Source organism: Nicotiana tabacum, chromosome 22 (assembly GCF_000715075.1).
Source record: "Nicotiana tabacum cultivar K326 chromosome 22, ASM71507v2, whole genome shotgun sequence".
NCBI lineage: Eukaryota > Viridiplantae > Streptophyta > Magnoliopsida > Solanales > Solanaceae > Nicotiana > Nicotiana tabacum.
Genome location: NC_134101.1, coordinates 220,116,634 through 220,141,049, shown reverse-complemented (window position 1 = coordinate 220,141,049; position 24,416 = coordinate 220,116,634). Strand labels below are relative to the sequence as shown.

Genomic DNA, 24,416 nt, shown 5'->3' with positions numbered 1-24,416 from the left:
AAAATGATAAATTTCTGTAAGGTATGTGTTAGGTGTGCCTTTTGTTTCATTTACTTTTCCACAACTCATTGTAGTGATTTTTTTTTTGGTTTCTCACATGGTGTCCAATACCCGTATTAGAGCTCGAGTATATCCGAATTTGCGTCATACGCGTTTGCGTAGTCTTAGCCCCCCTAGCCTTCACGTTCGCAATTCTAGTCACGCATTCGCATAGAGTAGCTTCAGAATCCAAGCCCAGCCCATCCAATACTACGAGTTCGCGTGGGTGTGGATGCGTTCGCAAAGGGTAGTCCCTCCATTATTCTGTGTCGTGTCCTGTTCCTCACATTCGCGTAGGGTACTCCACCCCCCACCCCTCCTCCCAGTCCCAACTTACCTTCCGTGATCGTTGTTGGATATATGCGATTGCGTAGAAGCTTTTACCAGGCACCGGCAGAAATGAAAAAAAAAAACAGAAATTTTCCTAAGTTCAAAAGGTCCATAGGCTATCCGAAACCACCCGAGCCCTTGGGGATCCAAACCAATTATGCAAACAAGTTCAAAAACATTATACGAACTCGTTCACACGATCAAAATACAAAAATAACGCGTAGAACTACGAATAAGACACCAAATCAAAGGAAATTTTCAAGAAAACTTCAATTTTAACAACCGAACGTCCGAATCATGTCGAACCAACTCCGTTTCTCAATGGCGGAATAAATGTTTATTAAATGTCCAACAACTTTTCTCTTCTTAATTTGAGCAAAGACACCATCAAAATAGGGGAACAGAGGACCGAATAACTTTCTCGACGGAAAAGAGTGATGCACAGCAGTCTAAAATATTAGTACTAATAAACAAGGAAAGAGAAGCCTAAAAATTAATAGGCACCATTATCCGGAGAATCACTAAACTTGATAGTACCAGCAATGATCTTGCTCGCTAGATGAGTTCATTATCGATCCATGCGAGCAATCTCTCTTTTGCTACTGCAAAGGACTCATTTCCAGCCATTGAATACTTAATTAATTGAGAGCGCAAACTTCAGTTAAAAACTGAAAGAACATTCCATGAAGAAATATTGACTTTGTATTGTTGCAGATCATTCTCAAAATAGAGCAGAGAAAGCAATCAATTGAACCTTGTAATATTATCAAATTCCTACAAAATAGAAGAAAATAGAAAAGTTGTTCTTACTTAGCTGTAAATCCATTCCAGAGACAATAATTCTCATAACAAAAAAAAAAAAATTAAAGATTTCTGTCGACTTTTACAAGATGGTCTAGTAACATGAATATAAAAAACTAAACAATTCTAAGCTCTAGGTGATGTACCTTTGCATTGTACTACTGCATTTTTACATATCACTAGGAGTACAACATATCTTTCCATGATTATCAAGCTCCAGATGTACAAGGTTAATATTCATCCTACGCTTACGCTAACAGTAAAGACAGAAATGCAAAACAACAGAAGAATTGGATGGATATCTCCTCTCTTTTTTCTTTTTTCTTTTTTGGAATTTAACTTCTATATACAGCTTTAACATAAAGATATTCGTTTGACGATGAGAAAAACCTAATTCATACCCTTTGAAGAGAGCACAAATACATACTAATTTCTGATTTCGGGCAAAATGTTTCCATTCTGTCAAACATTGCTTTCTGGTTTCTTTTGATATTTGGACGAAAACCTGAAAGTGGTGCAATCAAGTAAAATTTATTAAGCCGAGGAATTTGGTAGAGAAGAAGAAAATTAATAGAGCCATGCCTCAGACTTGCTACCATCAAATCTATATGCTGACAAATCCACAATTAACAAAGAATTACTCCGAGCAATGTATTATCAGTTCAAAGTATAAGCATAACGCACACTCAGCTTTAACACAACTAAGAACCTATGTTAATATGACAAAAATATCAGTTCTGATAGTAGAGCATTGGACGATAAAAATGACTATACTTTGCTGATAAACCATAGTCGAGGTGTTTGCCAATTCAATAGAGAATATCAGCACAACTTTAATTTCACCAACTGAGCTAAGAGCTATAATAGCTTACATAGTTTCAACGATTGATAGGAGCAAACCTATTGTTGTATGTGAAAGTAGACAAAAGAAAGAAAAATCAAAAAGAGATGAAATATGATGTAAGCGCTTACATATCGATGTAAGCGCTTACCTCAGCATTCTTATGATGTAACCGCTTACATCAACATTCTTATGATGTAAGCGCTTACCTCGGCAGGACATTCAAATGCCTATAAATAGGGGTCTACATTTTTATTTGTAGATCATCCCAAAACTTCTTCTTTCTCTCTTCAATTAATAAAGAGTTATGCTTTGTGTGGCCGTGGAGTAGGCAAAAATTGTCGAACCACGTAAATCTTGTCTTGTCTTGTGCAATTTATTGCTTTTCTCTCTTAAATATTATTTTCCTTTTATTAGCTTGACACGCTTCCCAACAACTAGTATCAGAGCACAGATAGTGTAATTCTGGTAGAAAAGTACAGTATTGGTACAGGTACTATTCACAAGAATAGCGCAACACTATTGATCATCGTTACTATTCACAAGCACTATTCACATAAATTATTTTTTGTGAAAAATGGCATCGGAAGAAAGGAAGGTTAAGATTGACAAGTTCAATGACAAAGATTTTGGATTCTGGAAAATGCAAATATAGGACTATTTGTACCAGAAAAAATTACACTTACCTCTGACCGAGGTGAAACCGGAGACTATGTCCAAAGCGGATTGGGATCTATTAGATCGCCAAGCTCTTGGTGTGATTCGTTTGACGCTAACACGAAATGTGGCGTTTAACATCATTAACGAGAAGACCACTGCAGGCCTGATGAAGGCGTTATCAAATATGTATGAGAAGCCATTTGCTTCAAATAAAGTTTATTTGATGCGTCGATTGTTCAACTTAAAAATGACAGAAGGTGGATCAGTCACGGAACATATCAATGAGTTTAATACAATATTAACTTAGTTGAGTTCTGTTAATATAACAATTGATTACGAAATCAGGGCGTTGATTCTACTATCATCTCTATCGGAGAGTTGGTCTGCAACAGTAACTGCAGTTAGCAGTTTATCAGGAAGTACCAAACTCAAATTGAATGATATTAGAGACTTGGTTCTAAGCGAAGATATTCGCCGAAGAGAATCAAGTGATTCCCCAGGATCTGCTTTTAGTACCGAAAGTAGGGGGAGAATCAACCAAAGAGGACAGAGTTATGGTCGTGGCAAATCAAAGTCAAGGAGAAGTTCGCAAGGACATTACTTGTTGGAATTGCAATAAAAAGGGTCACTACAGTAGCCAGTGTAGAGAACCAAAGAAGAAGAAGGAAGAAAATTCAGCAAATGTAATTGCTGAACAAGTCTGATGCACTAATTTATTGTGCAGATAGTCCAGTCGAATCTTGGATTCTGGACTCAGGTGCATCCTTTCACTCTACATCATGCAAAGAATTATTGCATAATTATATTGCTGGAAAATTTGGGAAAGTTTATCTAGTAGACGGTGAACCTCTCGACATTGCCGAAAAAGGTGAAGTTCATATAAAGACTTCACAAGGAACGCTATGGAAATTGCAAAATGTACGACATGTTCCTGGCCTCAAGAAAAATCTTATATTTATGGGTCAGATTGACGATGAAGGATATACAACATTCGGCAACAGATCGTGGAAGATAACCAAAGGAAATTTGGTTGTGGCACGAGGCTTCAAAAGGAGAACACTGTATGCAACTGCAATAGAAAGAGATACTATAGCAACAGTTGATCATGGTCGTAATACAACATTGTGGCACCGGAGGCTCGGGCATATGAGTGAGAAGGGAATGAAGCTTTTGGCATCCAAAGAAAAGTTGCCAAACCTAAAACATGTTGAATTAGGTTTGTGCGAAGATTGCATTTACGGGAAACAAAAGAGAGTTAGTTTCTCAAAGGTGGGAACGACGCCAAAGAAAGAGAAGCTGGAACTAGTGCATACATATGTGTGGGTTTATTTTCTGAAAAATAAATCTGATGTATTTGTTACCTTTAAAAGATGGAAAGCTGAAGTTGAAAATCAGACAAGTCTAAAGTTAAAATGTCTAAAATCTGACAATGGAGGAGAGTATGACAGCTAACAGTTCAAAGCATTTTGCTAGGAGAATGGGATTAGAATGATCAAGACAGTTCCTGGAACACCGGAACAAAATGGTGTTGCTGAGAGGATGAACAGAACCCTGAATGAACGAGCTAGAAGTATGAGAATACATTCTGGATTGCCGAAGTATTTTTGGGCTGAGGCTGTTAACACGACAACTTACCTCATAAATAGGGGACCCTCTGTACCGCTGAATTTTGAAATTCCCGAAGAGGTATGGACAGGAAAGAAGGTAACTCTCTCACATCTGAAATTTTTTGGTTGTGTTGCTTATGTGCATGTAAACTCTAATTATAGAGATAAGCTTGATCCTAAAGCAAAGAAATGTTTCTTTATTGGCTATGGTGATGATAATTTTGGTTATCGATTTTGGGATGATCAGAATAGAAAGATCCTAAGACACACGAATGTCACATTTAATGAAAATCTGATATACAAGGACAAGCTTGAAGTAGAACCAACCAACACCAGCAAACAGACAATGTCTGAAACAGTTGAGTTAGAAGAAATCTCAGAAAATGAAGTGGCTAGAGGGATTACAACTGATTCTGAAATTGAATATGAAGAACCAGAAGCCGAATTTGAAGAAGAACTAGAAGCCGAACCTGGATCAGAACCGGAACCAGTGATAGAATCAAATGCAGAACCAAATCTGGAATCAGGACCTGAATCAAATTCAGATTTTGTTACTCATGAACCTACATTGAGGAGATCTAAAAGAGTCATGAATGCTCCAGATAGGTTAACTCTCTCTCTTCACTATTTACTTCTTACTGATGCTGGAGAACCAGAGCATTTTGTTGAAGCAATGCAGGTGATAGACTCTGATAAGAGGAAGCTAGCCATGAAAGAAGAGATGAATTCTCTTCAAAAGAATAAAACATGGATACTTACGGAGTTACCAAAAGGAAAGAAGGCATTGCAGAACAAGTGAGTGTACAGAGTCAAGGAAGAGCATGATGGTAAGAAGAGATACAAAGCACAATTAGTAGTAAAAGGCTTTCAGCAGAAGGAAGGAATTGACTACACCTAGATCTTCTCTCCTGTAGTCAAATTAACTACTATCAGGTTGGTGCTAAGTATCGTAGTTGCAGAAAATTTGCATTTGGAGCAGCTAGATGTTAAAACTGCTTTCTTGCATGGTGACCTTGAAGAAGACATCTACATGAAGCAACCTGAAGGTTTTTTGGTAAAGAAAACCTTGTGTGTAAGTTGAAGAAGAGTTTGTATGGTTTGAAACAAGCTCCCCGACAATGGTATGGATTCATGCATAAAAATGGTTTCACACGATGTGAGGTGGACCATTGCTGTTATATCAAAAATCTTGATGAATCCTATATCATTTTACTGTTGTACGTTGATGATATGCTAATTGAAGGATCTAGCATAAATGAGATCAATTTGGTTAAGCAACAACTGACAGAGGAGTTTGAAATGAAAGACTTAGGACCAGCTAAGCAAATGTTTGGGATAAGGATTAGTAGAAACAGGTCGGAAGGAACCTTAAATTGTCTCGAGAAAAGTACATACAAAAGGTACTAAGCAGGTTCAATCTTCATGATGCAAAGACCAGAAGCACTCCACTCGGAAGCCATCTAAATCTGTCAAAGAACCAATCACCTAAGACAGATGAAGAAAGGAAGTACATGTCCAAAGTTCCGTATACTTCAGCAGTAGGAAGTTTGATGTATGCTATGGTTTGCACTAGACCTGACATAGCCCATGCTGTTGGAGTTGTCAGTAGATACATGTCAGATCCAGGAAAGGAGCATTGGGAAGGTGTAAAATGGATATTGCGATATCTCAAAGGCACCTCAGGTATGACACTTTGTTTTAAAAAGAGCAATATTATCTTACAAGGTTTTGCTGATGCAAATTTAGGCGGCGATCTGGATAGTCGAAAAAGTACCACGGGCTACGTGTTCACCTTGGGTGGTACTGCTGTTAGTTGGATGTCCAGACTTCAGAAAAGTGTTGCTCTATCTACCACTGAAGCAGAGTACATGGCAATCTCAGAAGCTGGAAAAGAGATGATTTGGCTCAAGAATTTTCTTAAAGAACTAGGTAAAGAGCAGGACAATTGTGAGCTTTTCACCGATAGCCAGAGTGCAATTCATCTTGCCAAGAATCCAGTGTTTCATGCAAGATCGAAGCATATCCAGTTGAGGTACCATCATATCCGAGAGTTGATAAACGAAAGAACTCTTTCCCTGCAGAAGATACCGGGATCAAAGAACCCGTCAGACATGTTAACCAAAGTTGTCGGTATTGACAAACTGAGGTTGTGCACTGCCTCAGTTAGCCTTCAAGACTGATAGCGTGAAGGCGCCACCAGAGAATAGCAAATCTTTTTTTTCTTTCTTGATGTAACATAGGTTTGAGGGGGAGATTGATAGGAGCAAACCTATTGTTGTATGTGAAAGTAGACAAAAGAAAGAAAAATCAAAAAGAGATGAAATATGATGTAAGCGCTTACATCGATATTCTTGTGATGTAAGCGTTTACCTCAGCATTCTTATGATGTAAGCGCTTACCTCGGCAGGGCATTCAAATGCCTATAAATAGGGGTCTACATTTTTATTTGTAGATCATCCCAAAACTTCTTCTTTCTCTCTTCAGTTAATAAAGAGTTATTCTTTGTGTGGCCGTGGAGTACGCAAAAATTGCCGAACCACGTAAATCTTGTCTTATCTTTTCTTGTGCAATTTATTGCTTTTCTCTCTTAAATATTCTTTTCCTTCTATTAGCTTGACACGCTTCCCAACATCAACGACATCAAGATACGTTTGTTCTGTTTCCTCACCTTAAATTAATCTCTGATGCAAATTTATGCTGATTTTCAAGTTCCAAGCTGCCACATGAGGTTGACTCAAAAAAAAGAGAGGAAAATAACACAACGAGATAAAATAAAATTGGAAGGTGACAATTTAATATCCATTCAACTATGCTCTAGAATTTCGGAAAACTAGAACATTCATCATATTACCTATCAAATGCAGGGTGGTTACAAACTCAATGATCAAAATGAACAAAGCACTACAACAAAACCAATATAATCCCACAAGTGTGGTCCCGAGAGGGTAGTGTACGCAGATGTTACCCCTACCTGGTAAAGGTAGAGAAGCTGTTTCCGATAGACACTCGGCTCAAAAAAGGAAGCAATAGCAACAAACAATAACAATAATTGGAAAAGAAGTAACTGAAATAATAGGACACTTAAAGGAATTTTGATTTCATTTATCACTTGTATTAGACATGATTTCATATGATTTGATTAATTACATGCATGCAATTGCTTTACCTACCTAGAAACAAAACAAAGCAGTGAAAGGGGAATTGGCACCGTCACATCAACGAGTTAGCATGAGTTGAAGCAAGACTTGAATATCCAGCTACATACTACACAGAAAACTAAAAGAAAAAAACCACACTTCATTAATGCTCTACTCAAGGGAAAATAACAAATAATTTAATTCACATAACTAAACGTTTAGAATGTATGGCCTGAGAATAAGAAATATATAAGGGAAGAGCAGATACATATATTTTGCTTTACAAGCATGATGTAGTCTTCTTAAAATTAAGAAATAGGAAAAAAAGTACCTGTGAAATAGAGATGGCATGTTTCTGACCATTCATGCTCTTCCTTTGTGATCCCATGAATTGACTGAAGTTTAAGAACAACGAATAGAAGATTGAACAATTGAAAAAATGAAAATGTATCAACGGCCAAATCGAGCTAGTAGAAAAGCAAAGAAGGAAATCCTCAAAATAAAGTACCAAGTTATTCTGCATCATATTTTGAACAGCTAATATGCATCAACTGAAACAAAATAACTAATAAGAGATGGCTCTTTCTTGGTTATGCTGTCAAGTCTAACGAGTAAATTGAAAACTACTACCAGTACAAAATAAAGATTCTGGTAACTGAAACATGATCGAATCGCTGTTTGTTATCTAACCTTGAAATGAGTAGTAGCATATGTTTCCTTGCCTTTCCAACAGTACTTGACCTTTTGCTTCTTCAAAGGACTGGAATCGAAGAATCCTCATTATTGATGTATATCCAGCGACTGGGGAAACTAATAAACATTATGTGACTGGAAAACACAGCTAGTAAACAAACAAGGAGAAGTAATAGAAAGGATATTAAAGGCGAGTTAACTGACAAAATAGTTTATATATGTTAATAAGAGGATAGAACTTTAGGTGGCATACCAGATGAGCTGACCATCAATCCAAATGCTGAGCCATTCTTGCCTTTGCGCAGACATATAGATGCATACTGAAGTGATGGAGAAGGGCAACTCTCCTTGTGTCCTAAGGCAGATGATGGTACAGAGATGGCCACCACTTTACAGCGATCCAACATACCTGGGCATGGGTGAGGATATGCACCAGATTTGGCCAATTCACCAAGTGTGCTTTGACTACAACAGTTACAAAAAAATTACAGGTTGGCCAGGTTTTGGTTTCTACTTTTGGTTTTATAATGCATAAACAAACAAAGTATTGAACACTTTTCTATTGGATGAGCTATCAGTGGCGGATGTAGAGTATACCTCCTGGGTTCCCGGGAACCCAATAACTTTTGCGTAGACTCTGTATTTTTTAGTTAAAAAATCCATTAAATATTAATAAATATATAACTGTGAACCCAGTTATTATTGTATATCAATTTGTTATTAGAATAGGGACCCATAAACTTCAAATCCTGGATCCGCCTCTGTGAGCTATCCTCAAGGAAATAAATGCTATGTAGATATTAAAAATTTATATTTGTTTTGTTCGATATATTTTCAATGTAATTATTGAAGTATGCAAACACGCGTTCACCATGTGTCCGTGACGTTGAGATGGGCATTTTCACATAATTAAGACTGAATCTTGACAACTCTCTGCCCAGCTTTTCCTTCCCATGTTAAGCAACAACATCTGATCAGATAATCTTCATACGGATGCCAAAATTCTTGACTAAAAGTTATTCAGATGATAATACGCTAGTGAAAAAAATATTAAGCTAAATGTCAGCATGCCTAAGATTCTCATTTTTTTCTTTTTCTTTTACATTAATTACTTCTAGCTAGAGGTATTAAATTACGAGGAGAGAGCTTATATTCGTTTAACTTGGTGTGAATAAGAGATAGTATATGTGTTTTTCATGTCCAAAACTAAAATTGAAGATGGAAAAGCAAAGCAGAAAAAAGAAGTAGAAGAAGTATAGGAGATAACCATTCATGTTGTACAGGAAGTGACTGGAGAATTGGAGATCAGAAACAAGGAAACAGAGGGACGAATAACTTTCACGACATAAATAAATGATGCACAGCAGTCTATAGGATTTTTAAAAAATAATAATGAAAAAGCAAAAGAAGTTTTAAAAAATAAATAACAATATTTATTTGCAGATCACTTACCTTGATAATACCACCAATGATCTTGCATGCTACATATATTGAAGTGCATTATCAACCCATACAATGGGAATTTGAGCAATTATTGGCCACTCTTCCAGTTTCATAATTTTGAAGTGTGGTTTGAGCAGTGAACAACCAACATAGAATTTTCAAGAGATTGATGGAGTTGTTGCATAGGTTCTGGCGGATGAAAGAGAAGGAGTTTTGCCAAATTCAATAAGGAATTTCGACACATCTTTCTTGTCACCAACTGGAAATCAGCTAGAATAGCTAATTGTCCCCAAAATCCTGACAAAGAAAGAAAAACGATCGTTAAGTTGAGATCAGATATGTTGAAGTTTGGCAAAATGCCAAAGTCCCACATTGGTTGGGAGTTAAGTTTGGAAGGGATTTTTCCCCTATAAAAGAAGGCCTAATGTTTAGAATTGAAACACACCTCTCATTTGCCTTCTCATCTGTTTAAGGCATTTGTATCTTCTCTCTTTAGTATTATTTCACTTGTATTTTTGGAGTGAAATAAAATATTGGTTGTGTCCGAGGAGTAGGCAAAATTAGCCGAACCTCGTAAATTCTGGTGTTCCCTTTATTGTTGCTTTATTGTCTTATTTATTATTTGGTGGCTGTCATAATTTTTGGTATAGTAGTTGTGACTTATTCACACTATATACATTTGGCTTCCGCAACAATTGGTATCAGAGCCAAGATACTGTCTAAGTATGCTCTGTGGTTGCAGCATAGTCTGATCTTCCACATCAGAAAAGATTTATCTTGGTAACTGAGTCAAGGTTCTGTCTGAGTATGCTCTGTGGTTGCAGCTTAGTCTGATCTTCTACATCAGAAAGGAAATAATCTTGATTTGTGTCGTCAGCTATTAAATAATATTTGTGTCAAATATGGGAGACAATAAACAAGAAGAATCTACATCAAGTGTCAACAATACGTCATCATTGACATCTTCGCTTATGACAAGAATTGTGTCAAATGCGAAATTTGCGGTAGAAATTTTTGACGGGTCCGGGCATTTTGGGATGTGGCAAGGCGAGGTTCTAGATGTCCTTTTTCAACAAGGGCTAGATCTGGCCATTGAAGAAAAGAAACCAGATGTTATTGGAGAAGAAGATTGGAAGATTCTCAATCGTGTTGCTTGCGGTACCATTCGATCCTTCCTTGCTAGAGAGCAGAAATATCCATACACAAAGGAAACTTCTGCAAGTAAATTATGGAAAGCACTGGAGGATAAATTTTTGAAGAAAAATAGTCAAAATAAATTGTACATGAAGAAGAGACTGTTTCACTTCACCTATGTTCCTGGTACCACGATGAATGAACATATCACCAGTTTCAATAAGTTGGTCACAGATTTGCAAAATATGGATACAACTTATGATGATGGTGACTTGGCCTTGATGTTGTTGGCGTCACTTCCTGATGAGTACGAGCACCTTGAAACTACTCTACTCCATGGAAATGACGAAGTTTCTCTTAGAGAAGTTTGTTCGGCTTTGTACAGCTATGAACAAAGAAAGCGAGAAAAACAGAAGGGCGGAGAAGGAGAAGCACTATTTGTGAGGGGTCGTCCTCAAAGTCAAACGAGGACAAAGAAGGGAAGATCCAAGTCAAGATCCAGACCCAGCAAAGATGAATGTGCCTTTTGTCGAGAAAAAGGGCACTGGAAGAAAGACTGTCCGAAGTTGAAGAATAAGGCCAAACATAACAATGGAAAGGCCATTATGGATTCAAATGTAGCTGATTGTGATGATTCAGATTTCTCATTAGTTACAACAGAGTCATCAACATCATCAGACATATGGTTGATGGACTCGGCTTGTAGCTATCATATGTGTCCCAACAGGGACTGGTTCGTGGAATTTCAAGAAGGAGAATATGGAGTCGTCCACACAGCGGATAACAACCCTCTTACCTCATATGGCATTGGTTCAATACGATTAAGGAACCATGATGGAATGATCAGAACATTAACAGATGTTCGATATGTACCGGATTTGAAGAAGAATCTCATCTCTGTGGGAGCCCTGGAATCAAAAGGGTTTAAAATCATTGCAGAAAATGGAGTGATGAGAGTATGCTCCGGTGCACTAGTGGTAATGAAGGCTAATCGGAAGAATAATAATATGTACCGCTATTGTGGCAGTACAGTTATTGGGACAGCGACAGTGACATCCAGTGACGACAAAGAGGCAGAAGCAACCAAGCTATGGCACATGCTCTTGGGACATGCTGGAGGAAAATCCTTGAAAACTCTATCAGATCAAGGATTGTTAAAAGGAGTCAAGGCTTGCAACTTGGAGTTTTGTGAGCATTGTGTTAAAGGGAAACAGACAAGGGTTAAATTTGGTACAGCGATCCATAATACTAAAGGCATTTTGGATTATGTACACTCTGATATTTGGGGTCCTTCCAAAACACCTTCATTGGGTGGGAAGCACTATTTTGTAACCTTTGTTGATGATTTTTCCCGAAGAGTATGGGTGTATACAATAAAGAGCAAAGATGAAGTGTTGGGAATTTTTCTCAAATGGAAGACGACGGTGGAGAATCAGACAGGCAGGAGGATCAAGTGTATTCGCACAGACAATGGAGGTGAATACAAAAATGATCATTTCAATAAGGTCTGTGAAAATGATGGCATCGTCCGACACTTCACTGTTAGACATACACCACAACAGAATGGAGTGGCAGAACGTATGAACCGGACCTTGCTGGAGAAGGTACGGTGTATGTTGTCCAATGCTAGCTTGGGCAAAGAATTTTGGGCTGAGGCAATTACATATGCATGCCACCTCATTAATCGTCTACCATCTGCTGCTATTGATGGCAAGACACCATTTGAAAAATGGTACGGAAAACCTGCTGTAGATTATAACTCTTTGCACGTGTTTGGCTCAACTGCATATTATCATGTGACGGAGTCAAAATTGGATCCAAGGGCAAAGAAGGCTATTTTTATGGGAATTACTTCTGGAGTCAAAGGATATCGCTTATGGTGTCCTATGACAAAGAAAGTAATATTCAGCAGAGATGTTACCTTTGTTGAATCTGCTATGGTAAATAAGGTAACAGAAGACACCAAACAAAATAAAGGTGCTTCTAAGCAGGTGGAGTTTGAGGGAAAATTTATTTTTCCTACACAAGAAGCAGAGGAGGAAATAAATGAAGATTACCCTCTGGAAGGAGAGCCAGTAGAGGAGATTCCAACTCAGGAACCTCAACAACAACTTGAATCAATAGCAACCAGCAGGCCAAAAAGAACAATAATGAAACCTGTTCGTCTCATAGAGATGGTTGCTTGTGCAACCTCAATTGTAGCTGATGATGTTCCTACTACGTATAAAGACGCTGTCCAAAGTTCAGAAGAAGATAAGTGGAGGATTGCCATGAATGATGAAATACAGTCCCTTCATCAGAATCATACATGGAGATTGGCCAATCTCCCGAAGGGAAAGAAAGCAATTGGGTGCAAATGGGTATTTGCAAAGAAGGAAGGATTTCCTAACCAAGTAGATGTTCGCTACAAAGCAAGATTGGTGGCCAAAGGATATGCTCAAAAGGAGGGAATTGATTACAATAAAGTGTTTTCTCCAGTTGTAAAACATTCCTCCATTAGAATTATGTTGGCTTTGGTAGCACAATTGGATTTGGAACTAGTTCAGATGGATGTAAAAACTGCGTTTTTACATGGAAACTTGGAGGAGGAAATCTACATGACTCAGACAGAAGGATTCAAAGTTGCTGGAAAAGAAAATATGGTGTGCAAACTTGAAAAATCGTTGTACGGATTGAAACAATCTTCTAGACAATGGTACAAGCGATTTGACGAGTTTATGTTGCGGCAAGGGTACAAGAGAAGCAAATACGATCATTGTGTGTATTTACACAAGCTTAAAGATGGTTCCTTTGTATATCTTCTCCTATATGTTGATGATATGTTGATAGCTTCCAAGAATTCGGAAGAAATTGATAAGTTGAAGATTCAACTGAAGAAGGAGTTCGAGATGAAGGATTTGGGTGAGGCAAAGAAAATTCTTGGCATGGAGATAATTAGAGATAGACGTTCAAAGAAACTCTGTTTATCTCAAAAGGAATATTTGAAGAGAGTACTTCAACGTTTTGGCATAGATGATAAGACTAAGCCAGTTAGTACTCCACTTGCTTCCCATTTTAAGCTAAGTACTACTATGTCGCCAATGGATGAAGCTGAACGAGAGTATATGTCAAAGGTACCATACGCAAATGTTGTTGGTAGCTTGATGTATGCAATGGTTTGCACAAGGCCTGACATTTCACAAGCTGTTGGAGTTATTAGCAGATATATGCACAATCCAGGGAAGGAGCATTGGCAAGCTGTGAAGTGGATTCTACGGTATATTCATAATACTGTAGATGTCGGGTTAGTTTTTGAGCAGGAAGACAATCAGTCTGTAGTTGGATATTGTGACTCAGATTTTGCGGGTGATATGGACAAACGAAGATCAACTACTGGTTATGTGTTTACTTTTGCAAAGGCACCAGTTAGTTGGAAGTCTACTTTGCAGTCAACAGTTGCTTTGTCTACAACAGAGGCAGAGTACATGGCTATTACAGATGCTGTGAAAGAGGCAATTTGGCTTCAAGGATTGCTAAAGGAGCTTGGTGTTGAACAAAAAGGTATCACAATTTTTTGTGATAGTCAAAGTGCTATTCAATTAGCGAAGAACCAAGTTTATCATGCAAGGACGAAGCACATTGATGTTCGGTATCATTTCGTACGAGAAATCATAGAAGAAGGTGGAGTCACGGTGAAGAAAATTCATACTACAGAGAATCCTGCTGATATGCTGACAAAGGTGGTGACTGCGGTCAAGTTTCAACATTGTTTGGATTTGATCAACATTGTTGAACACTGAAGATTGAAGATGAAGACACAACCAAAATTTGTTATTGAGAGAGAATTGAAAATGTGGAATTTTGCCAAGGTGGAGATTTGTTGAAGTTTGGCAAAATGCCAAAGTCCCACATTGGTTGGGAGTTAAGTTTGGAAGGGATTTTTCCCCTATAAAAGAAGGCCTAATGTTTAGAATTGAAACACACCTCTCATTTGCCTTCTCATCTGTTTAAGGCATTTGTATCTTCTCTCTTTAGTATTATTTCACTTGTATTTTTGGAGTGAAATAAAATATTGGTTGTGTCCGAGGAGTAGGCAAAATTAGCCGAACCTCGTAAATTCTGGTGTTCCCTTTATTGTTGCTTTATTGTCTTATTTATTATTTGGTGGCTGTCATAATTTTTGGTATAGTAGTTGTGACTTATTCACACTATATACATTTGGCTTCCGCAACAAGATAATGTCAACCTTTCTCGACTTCCATGCTTTTAAATGTTAAATTATGGAATACAAACTTTTTGTCTCGTATCTACCCATAGAAATATCAAAGGTCAAGAGGTAACATTTGCATTACTCCATAACCACCACCTTCTTCCTCAACTCACTGTAAAAAAGAGAAACAACAAAAAATAACAAGAATTTCTGTTGAGGTGAAACTTCAAGAAATACTCAAGTAAGATTGACTCATATTTCAAATGACTATGCACATCTGGCTGACATATATGTGCATGATATAACGTAATGTTTATATCTGCAGTCCAAACCTCTGAATATTCAAAACAAATTAAAAATTGATGTTTTAACTATTGTGCTATACTGATAAAATCTTAGTATTTGCTATCAAATGCAGTCGCTGCAACTTGAAATCACTTTGATATAACATGTGCTTAGATAACGGAATCAGACATTGAAGTTGAGCGGAGCATTTCACGTAAGAATGAACCTTGACAACTCTCTGCCCAGATTTTCCTTCCCATATTAAGCAACAAGATCTTACCTGGCAAGCATTGTACCAATGCCAAAATCCTAACGAAAATATAGAAAGTATACAATAGTCTTCATATGAAATACTCTAATGAAAAGACGTTAAGCTAAATGTCAGCATGCCTAAGATTCTCATTTTTTTCTTTTGCGTTAATTACTTCTACCTAGAGGTGTTAAATTACAAGGAGAGAGCTTACACTCATGTTTTCTTTATATTTGAGATGGTTATCCAATCATACATGCTTAACGCTGACATTTACCTTCCGTAGGGAACTGTCAAATTCACATAAAACTGCTTTAGTTATATCTTTGAGTTTCATCAGCACTGAAATTTGATATGAGAAATTTTTAATCATAGAAGTGTCAAACAAAATGTTATTCCATGTAAGATCTTCCGTGTGATGTATTTGATCTCTAAAAGTAAGTGTCAAATTATATATCTAGATTTTCTTTGCAAATCTTTTTTTTAATCAAGAGGAATGAAGTAGAAGAAGTATAGGAGATACTAGTTCAGATGAAACTTCAGGCAGGCGTATTCGCAGAGGTAATTCTATTGAGTAAGATTTTTCAAGTAAGATACACTTATATTTCAGAAGACTATGCACATCCGTCTCACGTCTATGTATGCTTATGGTAAAAAGGCTTCTAGTTTGTCAAAATTACATTTTGCTATGAACATCCTAGATAAAATTATTAATTTCAGCCTATTATATCTTTTCTTTTCTTACAATGAATAAAAATTTCTGTAGTTGTAACATATTACCCTTTTTTTTGTCATCTTTCATCCTGATATGAAGATGCTTCCTCGGCTTCATAGTGTCAAAGACGCTATACACTAATATTTCACAGAGGGAAAGAATCAACAAACAAAGGAAAGTAAAAACAGAATTAACTTAGATCAGTTAGAGCACCTTCGTTTTAATCATTATAGGTATTTCCCATCGACTCTTATGGTGGAAATATGAGCAATTTTGGCCAGTAATCCCCCTTGCCAAATTCTAGACGTGGTTTGAGCTGAAACTTCAGGCATCATATCATTCTAATCAACCTCCTTCTGCAAAAGAAAAGAAGTTCGCTTCAAGTATCAGCATTTTGTACCAGCATGGAGATTTGAGACCATACACTGCTTGAATGATTGTACACAAAAGCATAAAATGGGAAATAAATTTTCAGGGAAAAGCAATATTACCTCAGATATTGTAAGCCTTATATTGTTTCAAATTTTTCGCCGATCAAAGGGCTGATAAATCGTGTTACTATTACCTGTCAAAACAAGCATTCATGTTATACAGGAAGTGACGGGAGAGTATAAATAGGGGAATGAAGAGACTAATAATTTTTGCAACAGAAGTAAATGATGCATAACAGTCTAGAATATTAGAAAAGACAAGCAATTGATAAGCAAGCGAATGGAAGACAAGTAATTTTTGGAGAATCACTTATTTATCTTGATAATACCACCAATGATCTTGCTCGCTATATGAGTTCATTATCAACCCATACAGTGGGGGGATTGAGCAATCACTGGCCACTCCTCCATTTACTCAATTTCAAGATGCAGTTTGAGCAGTATATGACTATCAATTGGAATCTTCAGCTAAAAACTGAAAGAGCCTTCCAAGAGAAAATGACATTGTATCGTAACCAAATCACTCTCAAAATAGAGCAAAGTGACTGATCATACTGTTTTCAAAATCCTGATAAATAGAAGAAAAAAGAAAAGTTGTTCTTAATTTGCCGTTAAACCATTCTACAGATCATTTTTTTAATTAAGATACATACAAAACTGAAACATTGGTAGTTAAGAGCACTAGGTGATATAATTGATACAAAATTTTGCACAATATTTTCTAAGAATGATCAAAGAGAAGTAGTATTGTGAAATTTCACACAAAAAGCAGTGCTTTTCTTCACTTACACTTTGCTGACAAGCCACATTCAAGGTTATTGTCCATTCAACAGAGAATGTCAGCACAACTTCCATTCACCAGCGGAGCTTAGAGCATTAATAGCTTATATATTGTTACCCAAATCCTGATTAAAATAATTGCTAAGCTGCTATCAGATAATCATACTGGGAAGCAAACTTTTCTATTTTTTTTAGATACGAGGCAAACTTTGTGTCGCATATACCTTTGAATTCTGTTAGAGCTTCGCATTCAATAGTGGACATGTGCATTACTCTAAACCACCTCCTCCTTGCTCAACTCAGAAAAAGGGGAAGAAAAAGAATAGATGAATTGCTATAGATGATGAAAGTTCAAGCAATACATGAACTAGAAACAATCAAGTAAGATGAAGAGTGAGCCGTGAGGTATATAACAAGAATACATGAATAGCAATTGAGATGAATTTCGGAAGACAATAATAATATTGCTGAGATATATGTGTGTGGTAAAAGATTAGTAGTTCATTAATATTTCATTAAGCTATCAACTTTCTGGAGCAAATATGTGAATTCCTACCAATGCCAAATCTTGTGTACAATGTTTCAGTGCAAATATAAGGATTTTATCACCTTTTCTTTGTCATCTAACATTCAATTCATCCCAATCTGTAGATGATTCCTCCGCTTCATAGTGGCAATACATGATCCACACTGCTCAACAAGATTTAACAAAGGATAAGAACTAACAGAAAAGCAAAGAGAAGTAACAAAAAATAAAAAGCTACTTGAAAAGAAAAAAAAAAGAAAAACTATAACTTACATATGTTAGAACACCTTCATTTTAATCATCACAGGTATTTCCAATCGATCTTTATGGTGGGAATATGAGCAATATATGGCCAGTAATCCCCCTTCTCAAATTCTAGGAATGGTTTGAGCAATGGGCAACAAGAAATATCTAGTTCAGAGATGGAAGAGGGCGTCCCTTTTACTTGAAGATATTGGAGATTAGGGCAATCCCAGATGGTCAGCTCAGAGAGGGAAGAGGGCATCCCTTTTACCGGAAGAGATTGGAGTTTAGGGCAATCCCAGATGACCAGCTTAGAGAGGGAGGAGGGCAGCGCTGATTCTGGAATAGATTGGAGTTGATTGCAGAACCTGATCTCTAGACTTTGAAGCGAGCTGAGGCATCGAAGACCTTCGGTCGGTAGTGAATAGAGCTCATCATGGCCATATAATATAAGCTCAGAAAGAGACGAGGGAAGCCCCTCTTCCAACAGTGACTGAATTTGAGGTAAATAAGCAGTCCATAGAGATTCAAGAGAGGTGAGGCTTTTGAGAACTTGGCTGTTTAATGTTTTCAGATCTCTTATCCAATGGGTTCGAATAGAGAAAGGCAACTCCCAATTTTCACCAGCAGGAATCTCTTCGTCACTACCATCATGGTAGATGTGTAAATTTGTGAGACACGGGAGTCTCTGTAAACCCCACTCCTTTCTCCCATTCACCAGTTTCTTGCAATCGACGATCTTTAAGGACTTCTAAATTGAAGGGCAATCCTCCGTCGGGAAAGGACTCTATTTCTGGACACTCATACAGTTCCAGTTTCTTAAGAGATGGAAGGCGTTCCTGCATATGTTTTGGCAGCGACTTCAGCTTCATGCACTGCCTAATATCCAAAGTACGCAACGACGTTGTTTGAGCCACCGAAAGTATTTCAAGATTCTCACATTTACCATAAAAGAAGTCATCATTTATTCCAAGATCTTCAGTCCCATTGGGAATCAAAATCCTGTTAAGGCCGTGGCAACTTCTTACTTTCAAATAGCGTGCTTGTGGGACCAACTCAGGTGATATCTCATCTATAGAATCGCATTCTATCAGTTCCAATTTCTCCAGAAACATTTTACTTCCTCCAGAAATCATATCACCAACTGATGCCTCCAATTTCAATTTCCCACAACGCTTTATCATTATTTCCTTCAAAGTATTTGGCAGAATGCTAATAGGCAAGGAGGTAAGAGAGTGACAATCACTGATGCATAATTCAACTATTTGTTTCATTCCCTGAAGTTGAGACAAAAAAAGTTCAGCGTAATCAAAAAGAACTCCAACCTTAGGAGAACCTTCAACTTTAAACTTTTTTAGATTTGAAAGTTGGATAGGTGTCTCCAGATTGAGTTCCGGACAATTTGAAATTGTCAATTTTGTCAGAGAACAAAGATTTTCAGGAAACTTTCCAATCAACTTGGGGCAATTTTTAATTGAAAGATTCTGAAGTACATGAAACTCTTCTCCATTCCCTAGTACGTGCCACTGCTTCCACTCCAGCATCTCTGCAAACTCAAGTCGCTCAAGAGAGTTAAAAGGCTTTTTGGAGGACGAACTACCATAGAATTTTTCAGTCACCTCTATTATTCGATGCATCCCCCTAATGGTAAGAAATTTCAGAGAAGGAAGCTGGCCTAATGCTGGCAAGGAATAACAGTCCTCGCAGTTGCTTAGACATAATTCCACCAGCTCAGAAAATGAATGATCAGCTAGCCAATTTGGAAAGTTTGTCCCTCTATATCCGGTGATCTCAAGTTCTTTTATGTTTGGATTTGGATGTAGCTCACCAAGAATGTCTCTTTCATTTTGTGAACTGTCAACAATACTTTCACTCCACTCCAATGATAACTTTTCAATATGTTCCTTTTCTCTCATGTTTGCCTTCAAAGCTTCCCTTTTATCCGCCACATTTTCCAACTGTCGAATTGATAATGTTCCATACAAGCTGCATAGTTCACCCAAATCTTCCATTCTCGAACCACTGCTACCACCAAGAAAAAATTCAACTCCCAATAACACACAGATGCTTTTCAACTTGCTTAGATGTTGCGGCTTCTTCAAGCAAGGAGTGTCGCTAATGTCAAGGTGACGCAAGTTGATCAATTCTTGCATTTGCATCGGTAACTCCACAAGATTTTGACAACATGACAAGAGAAGTGTCTCTAAGTTATAGAGTACACAAACTGAATCCGGTAACTGCTTTATCTTTGTCAAAGAAAGGTCCAAAAATCTTAGGAATTTTAACTTGATGAACAAGTCATTTGGCAACTCCGCAATCTCATAACCAGACAATGAGAGTGCCCTTAAGGATATTAGTCTTGACAATATATTATGCAACACCCTCTTGCTTAAAGGAAATGCCCCATAGAGCTTGATATTGATAGGAAGCAATGTCCTCAGCTGGTCCAATTTGTCGAGAGGTTTCAATTTCTCAAAGTCACCATATCCCATTGAATATGATAGGTGTCGACATCTTTCCAACATATCAGATCCTTTGTTATCTTCCAAATTGATACAAAGTTTTGAAGATGCAACTTGGGCCAAATCATTGACAAGGTCATGCATTAAGAATTTCTCGGTGTTCCCTTGAGAAGACCTTGGGACCCTTTCAAACAATGATCTTGATCGCAACTCGAGAAAGTATTGGTTGCCCGAATCTTCAATTATTTTATCTTTTTGCAAACGTTGCACGAGACCATTGGCAATCCAGAGTTGAATAACTTGTTCTTTGCCAAATGGATAATCTTTGGGAAATATTGCACAATAGGAAAAACATTGCTTCAAATGCACGGGAAGATCGTTGTAGCTCAACATTAATGCTGGTAATATGCCATTGTCTGGCAGTTCCCATACTTCACTTCTCAAAATGCGTCTCCACTCCTCAACCTCTAATTTGGACCGTAACAAACCAGCAAGTGTCTTTAGTGCTAAGGGTAAACCCTTGCACTTTTTTGCAATTTGTTTTCCTACCTCTTCAAGTTCCGGATGTTCCTTAGGATCCCTATTTTCAAATGCATGACTTTTGAATAAAGGCCAAGAGAATTCAATAGAAAGAATCTCCATGATAATTGGCCGACTACCCATCATCTCTGCAACACTCTCCTTACGTGTCTTCACAATGATCTTACTTTCAATTTCTCCTTGTGCAAAAGGATTTCTCAAGTCATCCCACTCCATGTACTTGTCATTCCAAACATCATCTAAAACAATAAGAAACTTTTTACCTTTTAAGCTTTCCTTCAATTTGATTTGTAGCTGATTAAGATTGTTATCGACCTTTAAGTCAAATGAGCCAATTTCTTGAAGTAATCCTTTTGTTATTCTAGAAGCATCATATTGTTCCGACACACAGAACCAAGCTTTCAAATCAAAATGATCTTTCAACTTCTTGTTATTGTACACAGCTTTAGCAAGTGTTGTCTTGCCAACCCCCGCCATTCCAACAATAGGAATTACACTATACGTTTTTCCATCGGCATTAACAGACAATAAACAGTCAACCAAAATCTCTATTTCATTCTGCCTACCAAAGATATGAGATTCATCAATCAAAGAAGTTGAAGGTCCTCTAGTTTCCTGTTTACCAGAAACAAGATAGTCCTTTAGGCCAAGCCTACCAATCTGCTTTTCCAACTCCTCCAATGTTTTAGTGGTGCCCTCCAACTTCTCCTTTATGTTAAGGAAAAATTCATCACTCAAACACAGGTTGAGGTCACTTACCTGCTTGTTGCTTGTTTCCGCAAGATTTTGATGCTGACCTTCCACTTTAACTCTCAGAACTTCATAATTGATTTCTTCTATTAAGTTTTCAGCGCTGTCTACAGCATCTTGAAGCTCGTTAAGCCACTGATTGACGTATGGATTTGATGTCTGCTTAATCTCTGCATCACATAGAACAGCCTGAAGACCAAGCAAGGTAATTCTCAGCTTCTTTAATAATCGAACATCATGTTTGTCCCTCTGAAACATCTTCAGCAGCTCGCCCTGAGGAGCAAGCCTATCAAAGAGAACATTCAAAGCTGAAGATAGAAATGCACCTCCAACTGCTAAGCCAATATCCATTTCTGAAAGCTGCAAAGCAAATCACAAAATGATATAACAATTTGGGGAGGATCAATATTTCGATCTTAAAAATAGCCTTAGGTTTACCTGTTCAATGCTAAGAGTAATATGCAAACAAGAATGCTCAGAGTATACTAGAGTCTCTTGCTTTTGCTGAAAATAAAAGCAAAACTCTCCTTTTTTTTCAAAGGTTTAAAAATGTCATTAACTTACAATGATCTATCCACGCATCCATTAAAAAAATCTCATTTCATGCTGGTGCTATTACACATTTGGCTCATTCATGCCATTATTGACTAATGGCTCAATTTTTATTTGGTCCATCCATGCCACTGCCGTTAGTCAATAATGGCATGAATGGGCCAAATGTGTAACGGCAGTGGCATGAAATGAACATTTTTTTTACGGGATGACATGGATAGACCATTTCTGAAAGTTAGAGTGGCAATTTTTAAGCCTTTTCCATTTCAAAAATAAGAACTTTTACCCAACTAAAGACAAAGACTTCGTAATGGAGACTTTAACTATTCGTTGAATGATTGGGAGAAGAGAGGAAGTGTACGTTGCAACTTGCTAAAACTCAAAGTCCACCTACTGTGGTTGGCATTAAAATAAGCTTCATTCTAAAAGGGCAGCTGCTGTATACAGAGTTTAAATTTTCTTGACATTTTGCTCGTTAGATTCTTGAATGTTGTTCCAAGGTTTGTTTGTTTGGGTGGCAAATTAACCCCTTAATTTATGCTGATTTGATTTGGATTCTTGCCTCTGTGATATCCCTTTTGAATAATTGAGAGGAGTATGGAAAGGGACAGGTATGTGTTAGGTGTGCCTTTAGCTTCATTAACTTTTCTACAGCTTATAATAGTGATAATTGGGCCTGCTATATCATGAATATTGTTTTAGAAATTGTGGACAGTTGGATTCGTTGAAATTTTTGCTGAAGTTTGAATAATATCCTACACTCTACATTCTTCAAAGGCCAAATGCTCCATTAAACTTTCTGCCGAATTTATTTTCTTATTATAGTAGTATTTTTTTTTTTTTTTTTAAGGTTTTGTGATTTTCTTGCAATATACCTCTTTGAAGTTGAAAACCTAAAAAATAATAGGAATTTTTTGTTGGTGGCTTTCGCAGTTTTGGTATGTATATCGTTTGGCTGGGAAACAAGTTATTCAAAGATTAATTATCGCCGATTATTATTCACTCTCCCGTAGGGATAAAAATAACCCTACAATCCCAGAATAATTAATCCCGAGAATAATTATACCGCGATTTTAACCCAATCAAACATATGATAAATTTATTTTAAGTTTAATTCCAAAACTAATTACTAATTATCCCCAAGATTAATTATTGATTATCCCTCGTACGAAACTAGCCTCTAGTATCTTAAATAGACATTAATCTATCTTGAAATAGTCTCTACAAAGGCCTAAAAATGTCACTCAACTTTCAGAAATGGTCTATCCATGTCATCCATTAAAAAAATGCTCATTTCATGCGACTGCTGTTACACATTTGGCCCATCCATGTCATTATTGACTAACGACTCAATTTTTATTTGGCTCATCCATGTCACCGCCGTTAGTCAATAATGGCATGGATAAGTCAAATGTGTAACGACAGTAGCATGAAATGAGCATTTTTTAATGGATGCATGGATAGACCATTTCTGAAAGTTGAATGACATTTTTATGCCTTTTCCGTTTTACCTATTAATTTAATTGCAAGATAATATAAACAAGTATTCCTAAAACATAAAATTACCAGCGACAATGAAAAAAAAGGGCAAGCAAACAAATAAGAAATTGCATAAAGATTAACAAAGTGAGGATGCCATCCAGAGAACACATAGCAAGTAAGAGTCAAAATTAAAGACACTTGTGCTTTACGTGTTACAGAATATCTTCTAATTGTGGCTTTAAATTCATCCATATCAACTAAACAAACAGTATGACATAATATTAAACTTTAATAAAACTAAAAGCTATAAAACTTTCATAAAGCAAAGTTAATATGACAACTCTTGAAGAAATTGAACCACCATTAGCTGAGGCTAAAATTGTGGATGAAACAGAAGAGGACAAAGATTTTGAAAGATATCCTTCTTTTACTACTACTTCTAGACAAGTGAAAGTTTTTCCAAAACAAAAGAAAGTCAAGGTAGCCCTTTTTCTTTAATTTCCTTATTTAACATTTTTGTTTTTTC

General features: G+C 37.0%; 1 pseudogene; it reads right to left on the bottom strand.

Moving 5' to 3' along the window:
• Nucleotides 1-762: 762 nt before the first annotated feature.
• LOC107800977 (putative disease resistance RPP13-like protein 1) lies at nt 763-23,147 on the bottom strand (annotated as a pseudogene).
• Between the last annotated feature and the right edge of the window lie 1,269 nt (nt 23,148-24,416).